This window comes from Rhagoletis zephyria, unplaced genomic scaffold, assembly GCF_001687245.7.
Source record: "Rhagoletis zephyria isolate East Lansing unplaced genomic scaffold, Rhagoletis_zephyria_1.1 Rzeph_scaffold_01733, whole genome shotgun sequence".
Classification (NCBI taxonomy): Eukaryota; Metazoa; Arthropoda; class Insecta; order Diptera; family Tephritidae; genus Rhagoletis; species Rhagoletis zephyria.
In genome coordinates, this window is record NW_016158817.1 from 31,049 (window position 1) to 43,281 (window position 12,233).

Consider the following 12,233-nt stretch of genomic DNA (forward strand, 5'->3'; position numbering starts at 1 on the left):
TTGTCTAACTAGTTGGGTAGCTGGCGAGGCCTAGTCTCCAGTCTATCTTTACATATGTACTATGTGCAGCGGGCGGAAAGGCCTTGTTTCCGCTCCGCGTTGCTCACGAGTTGATAGTCACGGTCGGAAAGGCCGAGTTTCCGATCCATGTTCCCGTCGTCAATAATATGCAAACCCTGACGCTGGATTCCGTGATGTGAGGCAGGCGGAAAGGCCTAGTTTCCGCTCCGCGTTGCTCACGAGTTGATAGTCACGGTCGGAAAGGCCGAGTTTCCGATCCATGTTCCCGTCGTCAATAATATGCAAACCCTGACGCTGGATTCCGTGATGTGAGGCAGGCGGAAAGGCCTAGTTTCCGCTCCGCGTTATCGGCGGGCTGTTGGGCATAGTCGGAAAGACAAAGTTTCCGATCCATACTTACAGCGTCTTTCGTATGCTAGATCATTTGCTGCTTGGTCGGAAGGAAAGGCTTGGTTTCCATTCCGTTCCGTGCTTTCCTATCTAATAGCCAGAGTTTTACAGTGATCAAATAGTTGTCTTTTAAAAACAGCAAAGTTATCACAGTCTTTTACATATGGCGGTAACTCATTAAAACACTTTAAACCTTTATAAAATATATTTTTTTGTCTACCTCTGTTCTATAAAGTGGGAGTCTAAAGCAATTGTTTTCCCTGAGTATATATGAATGAGTTTCATTTATATACCGAAGATTGTCGCTCAGATAGTCTGGAAGTTTACCGTTCTTTATGTTGTATACGAATTTCATAGCATGATAGAAAACCTGTTGCTTAACACTCAACCAATTCATATCTGTGATCCTCTCCTGCGTAGGTGTATCGCAAGCTTATTTAATATGAACCTCATAGCTCTATTTTGCATTTTTTGCAATTTCTCGATATTTGCGTCGCTTGCTAAGAAGAAGATTGTTGGGCAGTATATAAAATGTGGTTCTACTATAGATCTATAGACCAGGGTTTTATACCTTATTCTCAGATACTTACAAGATCTTTTCATAAGACCAATTTTTTCGGAATTTTGTTCACTGTATGCTCAACATGCTCATCAAATTTTAGTTTATTATCTATATATATACCCAGGGACTTAATGAGTTTAACTTACTCAATTTCTTCATCTTTGATTTTTAAATTGTAATTGGTGGTTCCAAGATTAACTGCTCTAGTTAGGATCATGAACTGTGTCTTTTTTACATTCAACTTAAATTTATTTAAGCACAACCATTTGTACAAAGAATCCAAGTCTTCTTATATTTTAGTCATCGCAGTCTGTAAGTTTATGTCACTGATCGTTAACAGTGTATCATCAGCGATCTGAGAGAAAGCTTCGAAACCAGTTAAGCTCCGTGTTTTCAATACCAATGCATTCGAGCTTTTTCAACATTCTTGCCCTGTCAATGGTCTCGAAAGCCCTTTTGAGACCAATAAAAACCGCAACGATATTCATCTTCGAGTTAAGGTCCTCCTTCCACTGGGATATAACAAAATTTAGCGCAGTCTCGCAAGAGTGTTTAGCTCTAAAACCTGATTGCTCCTTAATGAGTATGTTTTTACTTTCAATGTGGCGCACCAACTGATTTTTAACCACATTTTCCCAGATTTTTTCCATGCTAGGCAGTGTATTAATTGGTCTAATTTCCTCATATTTTACATATTTTACAATTTTTTCACTTTTTTTAGCGGAACTATGGTCGAGATTTTCAATTCTTTTGGTACTGTTCCTGATTCAAGACTCCTGTCGTAACTGTTCACAATTTACGTTCTCTATATTACTATTTATGTCGACGATACTATCCACAAAGAACTTGTTTAGTTCTTCGGCGATTACCATATTATTTCTGTATATTTTTCCGTTGATGAGAACTCCTTTGATATTGTCCCTGTTACCCGTATTATTAACAATATTCTTTAAATATTTCCACATTAAACGACTATCACCTCTATTAATTTCTACCCTGTGTTCCACATATTGAATTTTCTTAATTTTAATCATTTTTTATACTCTTTCTTTATTTTGTTGTAATCTACCCAATCAACAGTGAGTACTGCCCTTTGGTGTAACCTAAAATTTTCTTTATTAGTGTCAGTCAGTTGTCTATCATACAATTTTTTTCTAAGTTTAACCCGCCTTTGTACCCGAGAAGTTAGTTGATTCATACTCGAAATCAAACAAAGGTTATATGTTCGAGCATATTATCAAGATTGAAACTATTCAGGTTTACAAAGTTGCATTGTCTCAAAAGATTTATGAGGTTGTCTGGGCTGTACTCATCCCAAGAAATTAATTCAGAGAGTTTATTGATTGGGCCTTGTTTTTTGCTATTGCATTTTAACATTATGGTTTCATGATCCGATATTTTATGTTCCTCAGCTTTTTCACATGAAACTTCATTAGTGTTAGGCCCAATTTCAGATGGTCTATTTAAGTAGAGATTGTTGATTAACTTCCACTATTTATTTTCAGATCACACATTTAATCTGAACTCAAATGGCCAATATTAGCTATTTAAATATGAGATATGCAACCCTGTGTTTGTACCAAATAACCAAGATTGATTGGTAGGTTGTTTAATCAGCCCCACCAAATCCCACCAAAAAACAATCAGCTGTTCAGCACAAAATGTAAACAAACAAGCAAATGCAACAACAATTTCAAGGAACAAGCAGCAGTGCTGCCAATTGTTTGGCATATTTAAACAAAGTTGATCTGAAACCCAACGAAAGGTAAATGGCATTTAAACAACAATCCAAAATTAAACTTAAGTGTCATTTAAATATTCATTTGAAATTGGCCCGTAGAGTATAACAAGTCGATGAGCGTTTCGGACTGTGTAGTAACCCTGGTATTAAAGTTGATTAACTGTTTAATTGCCTGTTGAGGGAATATCTCATTAAGTGTCCTACTATATGTCGACTATATATTCATGTTTATATTAAACTCCACAATAATAATGGTATTTACCATGTTATCGCGTGTTTCGGACAAAATGGCATCCATATATGTCAGAAAATCTGCATCACTCGAACTGAGTGAGTGATAGACTACCCCGATTTTCCATTTGGTTTCACAATTTTTCAATTGTACCATAATAAACCAGACATTTTTATCAGTGGATCTATTTATCATTATTTTAAAGTCTATTGTGTCTCGCAAAATTACAATTACCCCGCCAGTGTGTCTATTATAGGAGTCGCACCTAATAAAGTGATAAGTCGAAAACTTGATTTCGGAGTCGTTTATTTCCTCTGTTGTACATGTTTCGGAGCACAAAACTATATCTGGATCAACAGTCTCAAGAAGCCTTTCAAGTTCGGCTTTATTGGCTATTATACTATTTGTATTAAGATGCACACATTTTAAGTAAATGTTACGCTTTTCCATTACCCCTAATTGCTAACATCCTACTCTTTGCCGCTTTAAATAACCTAAGGAAAGTGTTATATCCGTGAAGAAGTTCTTGAAATTCTCCAACTGTGCAGCATTTCATAGCACGGTTAGTAGCAAAACGAAATAAATTTGAAGAATTTTTTCCTCTTCACTCCCTGGCGGCAACAATGACCCGGTTCTATAGTGAATCCTAGAAGCTTTTGATCTATTATTTTTATTGGACAAATAATAGACATAAGATCGATTATGAGAAATGTAAACATAACAAAACTGTCAAATCTAAACTTCAAAACGGGGGGGATTGCCAGATGAATGTACGTAACCAATAGTTATTCAAGACACGAACTATTATATCAGTATAGACACGAATTGACATGGCCACTATGAAAACGTCCGCATGACATACGATAAAAGAATCGGTGGTCACATACCACGAGGCCAGAAAAATATATTTTCTTTTTGGAATTGGACACGGAGCGAACCACACTCATCAGCCCTCGCAGGAACGGAATTACAACCAAGTAATTAAAGTGTATTAAAAGCTGGTATTAAAAGCTGGCGACATTCGGGGAGTCGATACTCAGTCCTCAGTAGAAAGTGGAAAGTGAAATCGACTGCGTCCAAGCAAATATAAGGAAAAAGGCTGACTGTCAAAAGCCATTTTTCTTGTATCGAGTTAATAGAGGCAGAAGGTGCCGTCACATTCCTTCCGGCAAATCCCCAGCCATGTTGTTGCGTATAATAAAGAAGTTGTGAGCATCAAATCTGGACTATTCATTTGACAGCAATTGAGTCATCATAAGCCGGTAATACAAAGTCATTACACGTAAGTCAGCCACTTTCTTGCCACCATCCATTGGAAACGAGCTATCTATCGACCGTAAATAAAGATTCAAGTTCAAGCAAATCACTGGCGCCCAACTAAACGGGTGAAAAAGAACAAGTTTTCGTTGAACATAACCACACTTAAGCCCGGTATAAAATAACCGCGTGCTCAGCTGAGGGAAAATAGCAATTTCATCATCGAATCAATTTAATACATCATAAAATTAGATTTAAGGAAAAATTAAAATATTTTAGTCGTTTTTCTCATTTTTTTAGTCACAAAATTGTACGTCGGTGAACCATAAATATTCGAGTTTAATAGATTTTTGGTAAATTTTTCTTTTAGAAATTCCGCTATTATAAATCATCATTGAGATTGAATCAAATAATTATTATGAATTATAATCACTATCAATACCGTCCTCAGTCTTCACACGGCCTGATTTAATTGATTTTTATTGGACCTCGTTTTCAATCAAAATTTGTGTGGATATTTTGATTATTTAATTCCGCGGAGGTGAATGGTGATCGATCTGCGATGCGAACACCATTGATCAGCATAACCATTCTCGTTCAGTTCAGTTCGCCAATTCTGAAAAGCAAGTTAATTGAATTTCTTAATTAAGTAACACCACACATCAACGGTCAAGATTTTTGAACCGATCATTTTTCTTTTCCGATAACACGGTCAATATTAATTGAACCAAACCATTAATTATTCTTTATTTTTGTAATTTCTTTGGGTATTAATTCCCAATAAAATTTGAAACTCGTATCAAAGTAATCTCGTTTAACATTCTCAAACTGGTTGAATATTCTCAGTCTGATTTGGTCTTCCGGTAAATTCGGGGGTGGATAGTCTTGATCTTTGTTGCGTACCTTGTTGGCGACAGAAGGGACCGAATGAGATACAGGTAATACTCCCAAGTATTCAAGGCCTTCGCTTGCATCCCCGGAACAAACAACTTGGTCCATAAAAAGATTCGAGCTAGTGCATTAGACGCCATTCTCAGCCCACTTTCGGTATAATATTAAACAAAAATTTGGACCGAAAATCACATTAGATATATAACCAATTGCGCGTGAATTTTTTGTTAAACTAATTAGGTTTAAAGCAATATTCAAATAGTGATCGATTTATGCGGCATTTATTTCTGAAAGTGGATATACAAAACGACATACTCATAGAATAAAATAATACGAACAGCGGCAGATCGAAGGGGAGATATATAACCTATATCCAGCGCCGGTTCAATGGACCGACACCGAAATGGTAAAATATCTGCTACGTTGGCCAACCATGGTTGATAAAATCCCATGCCATACACCAAATGAATGAGTTGGAAATATGTGAGCGAGCATATCGGGAACTGAAGGCGAATGAGGTGTTAGCACCTCAGGGTCGTCTTCATCAAATGATACATTATTGTTATCGACCCGCTCGGTTGAAGTTAAAACCCGAGTCGGCTTCACGCCAGGCAGATCTGATCGGAAAATTTCAGTCGAAGATTCGTGAGCTTCGGATGTCTTCACCGAATACGGGAATCCCGATGCGATCCCCAATTAAGTTTTAACTCGACCTTCCATGGTTTTGAGAATTAACGGGGAACGATGAGTTCAACTCAAAATAATGTTCCGTCAGAATATGTACCCTTAATCATACCAGATTCGATTCCAAACCAGAATATACCGACTTCGGTTCAGGCAATTGAACCACGGTATACCCTGACCACCAGTACGGTTCATTCAAATGCTCAACCAGCCATTCTCAATTCAGTGTCAGGCGGAACGGAACCAACGCCCTCATTACACCAACTGTCTGTAATGGTGTCTGAGTTGCTGAGAGCCCAAACACAGATGCAACAGCAAATGATCCGTGATTGGATTCAGTTGCAGACACAAATTCCTGACGTTCGTGATATGAAACAAATCATGCCAACGACTTGGAATCATACTTGGATACCACCCTCGGTGGATCCTCCGCATGGTTCTTTGGGTGGTCCTGCAACCTTACAAACTCAAACGATCAATACCTACCGTGGTGTTAGAACGTCTCATATCCAAAAACCAAGTAATCAACTATCTCATTTATATCCGAATTATTCTTTTTTCGGTCCACCACAATCACGACCAAATCAAACCACTATATTCGACGAATCTGCCCAAGCGGATGCAATGGATAGGAAATTCAGAGGCTTACCATCATGGATGGGACGTGCTCAATTCGATGGCGTTCATGTGAACGAAAAATGTCTATCGGTTGAAGATTATTTGGCTATTATTGGCTCATTTCGATATAAGATTGGAGTACCCGACCATGAATTGGTAACGCGTTTCGTACCCACACTCACGGGGGCCGCTCGACAATGGTACTTCACCGAACTGAGAAACTTCGGAGATTCTCAAGATTTTTGCACGAAACTTCGTGCTCGTTTCCTCAACAAATATACTCGGACCCAAGTAATAATGTCATATGCACAGATTAAATTCGATCCACGTTCGCAAACACTGCTGAAACATATCGATGACCTGACATTCCCATTGCAGGGTAATTCCTGTGGTCTGGATGAACGGGACCACCTCGATATCATCATTGGTACCTTATCCGATCATCTGCGTGAACTCGTCCACACTCGACAAGTCCACACGTTGGAGCAATTGCGTGAATTCGCTCAGCGAATTGCACCACATTCGTTCATTGTGGCCACACCCCGTCCGGAAAGAACCCGTTTGGATAGACAGCGATCAGTGCCACGGGAAATCGCGGCAATACATGATCCACCGGATGATTCTTCACATTCGGAATATACCGCTTCGTTTCCTGGGTCCGACTCCGATGACAGGGAATGTGCATACTTGAACAAGCAAAAGAAACCAATTAAGCATCTCTGAAACGTAGGTATTCGAAACCAGTCGAGGATTATAAAAATGACAAAAATCCAAAGGGGAATGATACGAAAGTAGGAACTATCGTCGACCCATTTCTCGCTGTTGAGGGGGACGAAAATGTACGATGTGCAAAATGTCTCGTGTGGGGCCATCGCTTCAAAAAGTTTCGGGCCCAACCTAATAGGGTGATCTGCTATAAGTGTACACGACCAGGGGTTACGTCTGATCAATGCTCGTGTTCAAAAACGCGTAAGGGAGTCGATTGGGAATAGTGGTCGATCGTACTCAGAATCCACAACTTTATCTAAATCCACTGTCTCTAACAATCCGCACTCTACCGAAGTCCCTCTACAAATCGACAAATCTTCAGTGCCGAATTCCAGTAATAATTCTACTCTGATTCTTAATGAATCTAATCAAACTCAAAGGGATGACAATAACCATCAACTAAATGTTCTGAACGAACACTACCAATTACCAAACCTACTTCAGCTCCAGTCGCTACTAACCAGCAAGACGCAGTCAATCAAGTTAACCAACCACGACTCCGCGATGTTTTCTTTATCTCAGAGAAATGTTTGACATATAACATTCCGAACGATTGTCGCGATTATCTCACGGTTATGGTTGACAACCATTCTCATACGGTTTTACTCGATGGTGGAGCCGAAGTCACAGTCATCTCACAAACATTTTATGAGAAGTACAGATGGGGGCAGTTGCAACCTACCAAAACCTCCATTGGTCTTGCCGATAATTCAATTTCTTTTAAGGCCAATGGTAAAGTGAGTGTATTATATACGGTTGGTAGTCTTACCCGACTTCTGCCAACTCTTGTAGTGCCTATCTCACTGAAACACCCAATTATGGGCTGGACATTCCTTGAGGCCTTCTTATTCGAACTGGTGCAGAACCAAGAGAAAGTCCAGCGATTTTTAAAACATACAGCCAAAGGTGATACTGAAGAAGTTGTATCCGCTAAAGTCGAAATGGTTACGGCGGATGAATTTATTAATTTTTGTAACCAGCCACAATGGAGTGGGAAAGAACAAGCTCAGGTATCGTCTATGAGTAATGACCTGGAGCCAATTGACGCTTCTACACTCGGTTTAGAGGGCGACATAGATACCCCAAAACTAACTAGCGTCAGCCTTCCACATAATCTCACCCTAGATCAAAGACAAATGTTGGACGCCGTTCTCAAACTTTTTAATCCAACTCCTGAGTCTGGTCCTTTAAATGTCACTAATCAGATCGAACACGTAATTGATACGGGTGATGCAAAACCCGTCATGAAACGACAGTATTCAGTATCGCCATATGTGGCTGAACAAGTCCAAGCCGAATTGGATGAAATGCGTAGTCGTGACATCATTATGACCATCGAAGAAAGCCCTTGGCGGTCACCAATTCTGGCTGTAAAGAAGAAAGACGGAACGTGTCGCGTGTGCTTGGACGCAAGAGAACTGAATAAAATCACCGTTCCAAATACCTATCCAATTACGAATACTAATCAAATTTTAGCACGACTAAAATCAGCAAAATACCTAACCAGTATTGATCTGTCTCAAGCTTTCTTTCAAATTCCTTTGGCAAAATCGAGTCAACTGAAAACCGCTTTTGCATTCGGTAACAGACTTTACGCTTTTCGTCGCATGACGATGGGGTTGAGAAATTCACCGGCCACATAAGCCATTCTCATTGATAATAATTGATATGCATTCGCATATGTGGATTATTTCATAATTTGCTCTTCGACGTTCGAAGAACACGTTAAGATATTGGCTATCGTTGCAAAACGTCTGGCTGGAGCCGGCTTAGCCATCTCAACATCCAAATCGAATTTTTGTGTAAACGATTTGGAATTCCTGGGCTACGTTTTGTCTCAAGAGGGTTTATCTGCGAACCCATCTCGTATTCGAGCGATTGTTGAATTTGCACGGCCCAAAACGGCAAAAGAAGTCAGGTTCATTGGTGCAGCAGGCTGGTACCGTAAATTTATTCCAAATTTTTCGCAGATCACAGCTCCCCTTTGTGAATTGTATAAAGGAAACCGAAAAGGACCCATTGAATGGAACCCCGCTGCTGAACAAGCCTTTCTCAAACTCAAAGAGTGTTTAACTACCACTCCCGTTCTGACTATGGCCGATTATTCAAAACCATTCAAGGTTTAGACCGATGCCTCGCTTATCGCAGAGGGAGCTGTTCTAGTAAAAGAACATGATGGGAATGAACGTGAGGTTCAGTATTTTTCTAAGAAATTCTCGAAAGCCGAACAAAATTACACAGCATCTCAACGGGAATGCCTAGTCGTTCTCTTAGAGGTCGAAAAGTTCCGTCCATATTTTGAGGGTCGTGAATTGGTTGTGGTAACGGACCATGCAACTTTGCGCTGGCTACAAACTCTCAAACACCCAACTGGCCGTTTATGTCGTTGGGCGATCCGATTATCACCATACGACCACAAAATTATTCATAAACCAGGAAAACATTTGGAGCTTCCTGGCGCCTTATCTCGTTCTTTTGCTCTTCTCAACATCGTTCGTAGAACTCAAATTGACCTTCCCAGTAATTTTCACGTTAATCGTATCCCAATCACATCCGTGATCAATATTGACCCAAACACGTGCGATAAATGGTACAACAAAATGCATGCCATGGCCTCAAAACAACCATTAGATAGATATAAAATCGAGAACAACCTCCTATATCATCGATTGAAATTTTCCAAAGTGCGGAAATACTGTGGACACTGTGTGTATCATCTTCTGACAGAGCAAAAGTCCTCGATGAAAATCATAACCAACAATCGCATCTGGGTGCTTGGAAAACTTATAGACGTATCGCACGACGCTATTACTGCCCAAACATGTATGAGTCCGTTTACCAGTACGTTCGGCAATGTGAACTATGCCACCGCATTAAACCAAGTAATGAGAGCACCAAAACACCTCACGGCGAATATAGAGAACCAAAACGACCGGGTAGACAATTATCGATTGACTTCGTCGGTAAGCTGCCCATGTCTAAAAATCGTAACCAATGGATCTTCGTAGCCATCGACTGTTACTCGCGATATGTCTGGGCGCAGCCCATGAAAAATGCAAACGCCATATCCGTAGTCAATTATCTTCGACATATATTCACGGTGAATGGCTGCCCCGAACTCATTATATCAGATAATGGTACTCAATTCATCAGTCAAACTTTCGCAAAGCTTTGCGCCGATTATAATATCAAACACATGAAAACGCCTTTGTACCATCCACAAGCCAATCAGGTAGAGCCGACAAACGAAAGTATTAAACTTGGATTACGTGCTCACAGGGCTGATCTTCTTGAACATTCCTCCTGGGAAAACTATCTTTCTCGTGTTATTCATGATATTAACACTTCGGTGCATTCCGCCACGGGCTACAGGCCATATTTCCTACACACCGGTCGTGAATATGTGAAAGATGGAAACGAATATAAATTATTATTGGATGTAAATCCATACCATACACAGGATGTGGAATAGCGTAAAGTTCTGGCTGATGAAATTCGAGACAAACAGTTCGAACAATATCAACAAACCGCACAACGGGTATTGACCCGCAAAAGAGAACGCCATTTCGAGATAGGCTCGGAAGTGTACATTCCCAATCCTAAACAGTCCGTGGCCGGAGAGGGCTATGCACAAATACTAGCCCCACCAAAAATTAGAGCCTATGTTTCACGGAAACTTGGTTCGAATTCATATGAACTGATCGATGCTAAACACCGAGTGCCTGGCAATAATTCCGCCGATTTAATCACAACACGTTAACTCATTCAGTACTTTCGCCTTCTGAAAAATTTCGATTAATAGATGGCGGGCCTCCATACTCCATTGATTCTGTCTCATTACAGACATAAGAACGATTATGAGAAATGTAAACATGACAAAACTGTCAAAGCTAAACTTCAAAATGGGGGGGATTGCCAGATGAATGTACGTAACCAATAGTTATTCAAGACACGAACCATTATATCAGTATAGACACGAATTGGCATGGCCACACTGACATACGATAAAAGAATCGGTGGTCACATACCACGAGGCTAGAAAAATATATTTTTTTTTGGAATGGGACACGGAGCGAACCACACTCATCAGCCCTCGCAAGAACGGAATTACAACCAAGTAATTAAAGTGTATTAAAAGCTGGTATTAAAATCTGGCAACATTCGGGGAGTCTATACTGACCNCACTCCGAGGCCCAAACATCGATTCGGACCACTATCTTGTTGCAGCCAAGATACGCACCCGCCTCTGTGCAGCAAAAAAGGTGCGCCCAAATATGCAAGGACAGCTTAACGCNTGGGGGGGATTGCCAGATGAATGTACGTAACCAATAGTTATTCAAGACACGAACCATTATATCAGTATAGACACGAATTGGCATGGCCACACTGACATACGATAAAAGAATCGGTGGTCACATACCACGAGGCTAGAAAAATATATTTTTTTTTGGAATGGGACACGGAGCGAACCACACTCATCAGCCCTCGCAAGAACGGAATTACAACCAAGTAATTAAAGTGTATTAAAAGCTGGTATTAAAATCTGGCAACATTCGGGGAGTCTATACTGACCCCTCAGTGGAAAGTGAAATCGACTGTGTCCAAGCAAATATAAGGAAAAAGGCTGACTGTCAAAAGCCATTTTTCTTGTATCGCGTTAATAGAGGCAAAGGGTGACGTCACATTCCAAGGATATCTTCTATGAGCGCTTGGAGCGCACGTACGATCGCTGCCCCCGTCATGATATCAAAATCGTGCCTGGCGACTTCAATGCCAGGGGGGCAAGGAAGGGATCTTTGGAACCACCGTCGGAAAATTCAGCCTCCACGACGAAACGTCCGACAACGGATTGAGGCTGATCCGACTTCGCCGGGCCCGAAACATGGTAGTATGCAGTACTAGGTTCAAGCCTAAGAAGATCCATCAAGCTACGTGGCTGTCTCCGGATCGAAAAAGGAGAAACCAAATCGATCATGTTGTGATAGACGGAAGGCACGCTTCCAGTGTTTTAGACGTACGCACACTCCGAGGCCCAAACATCGATTCGGACCACTATCTTGTTGCAGCCA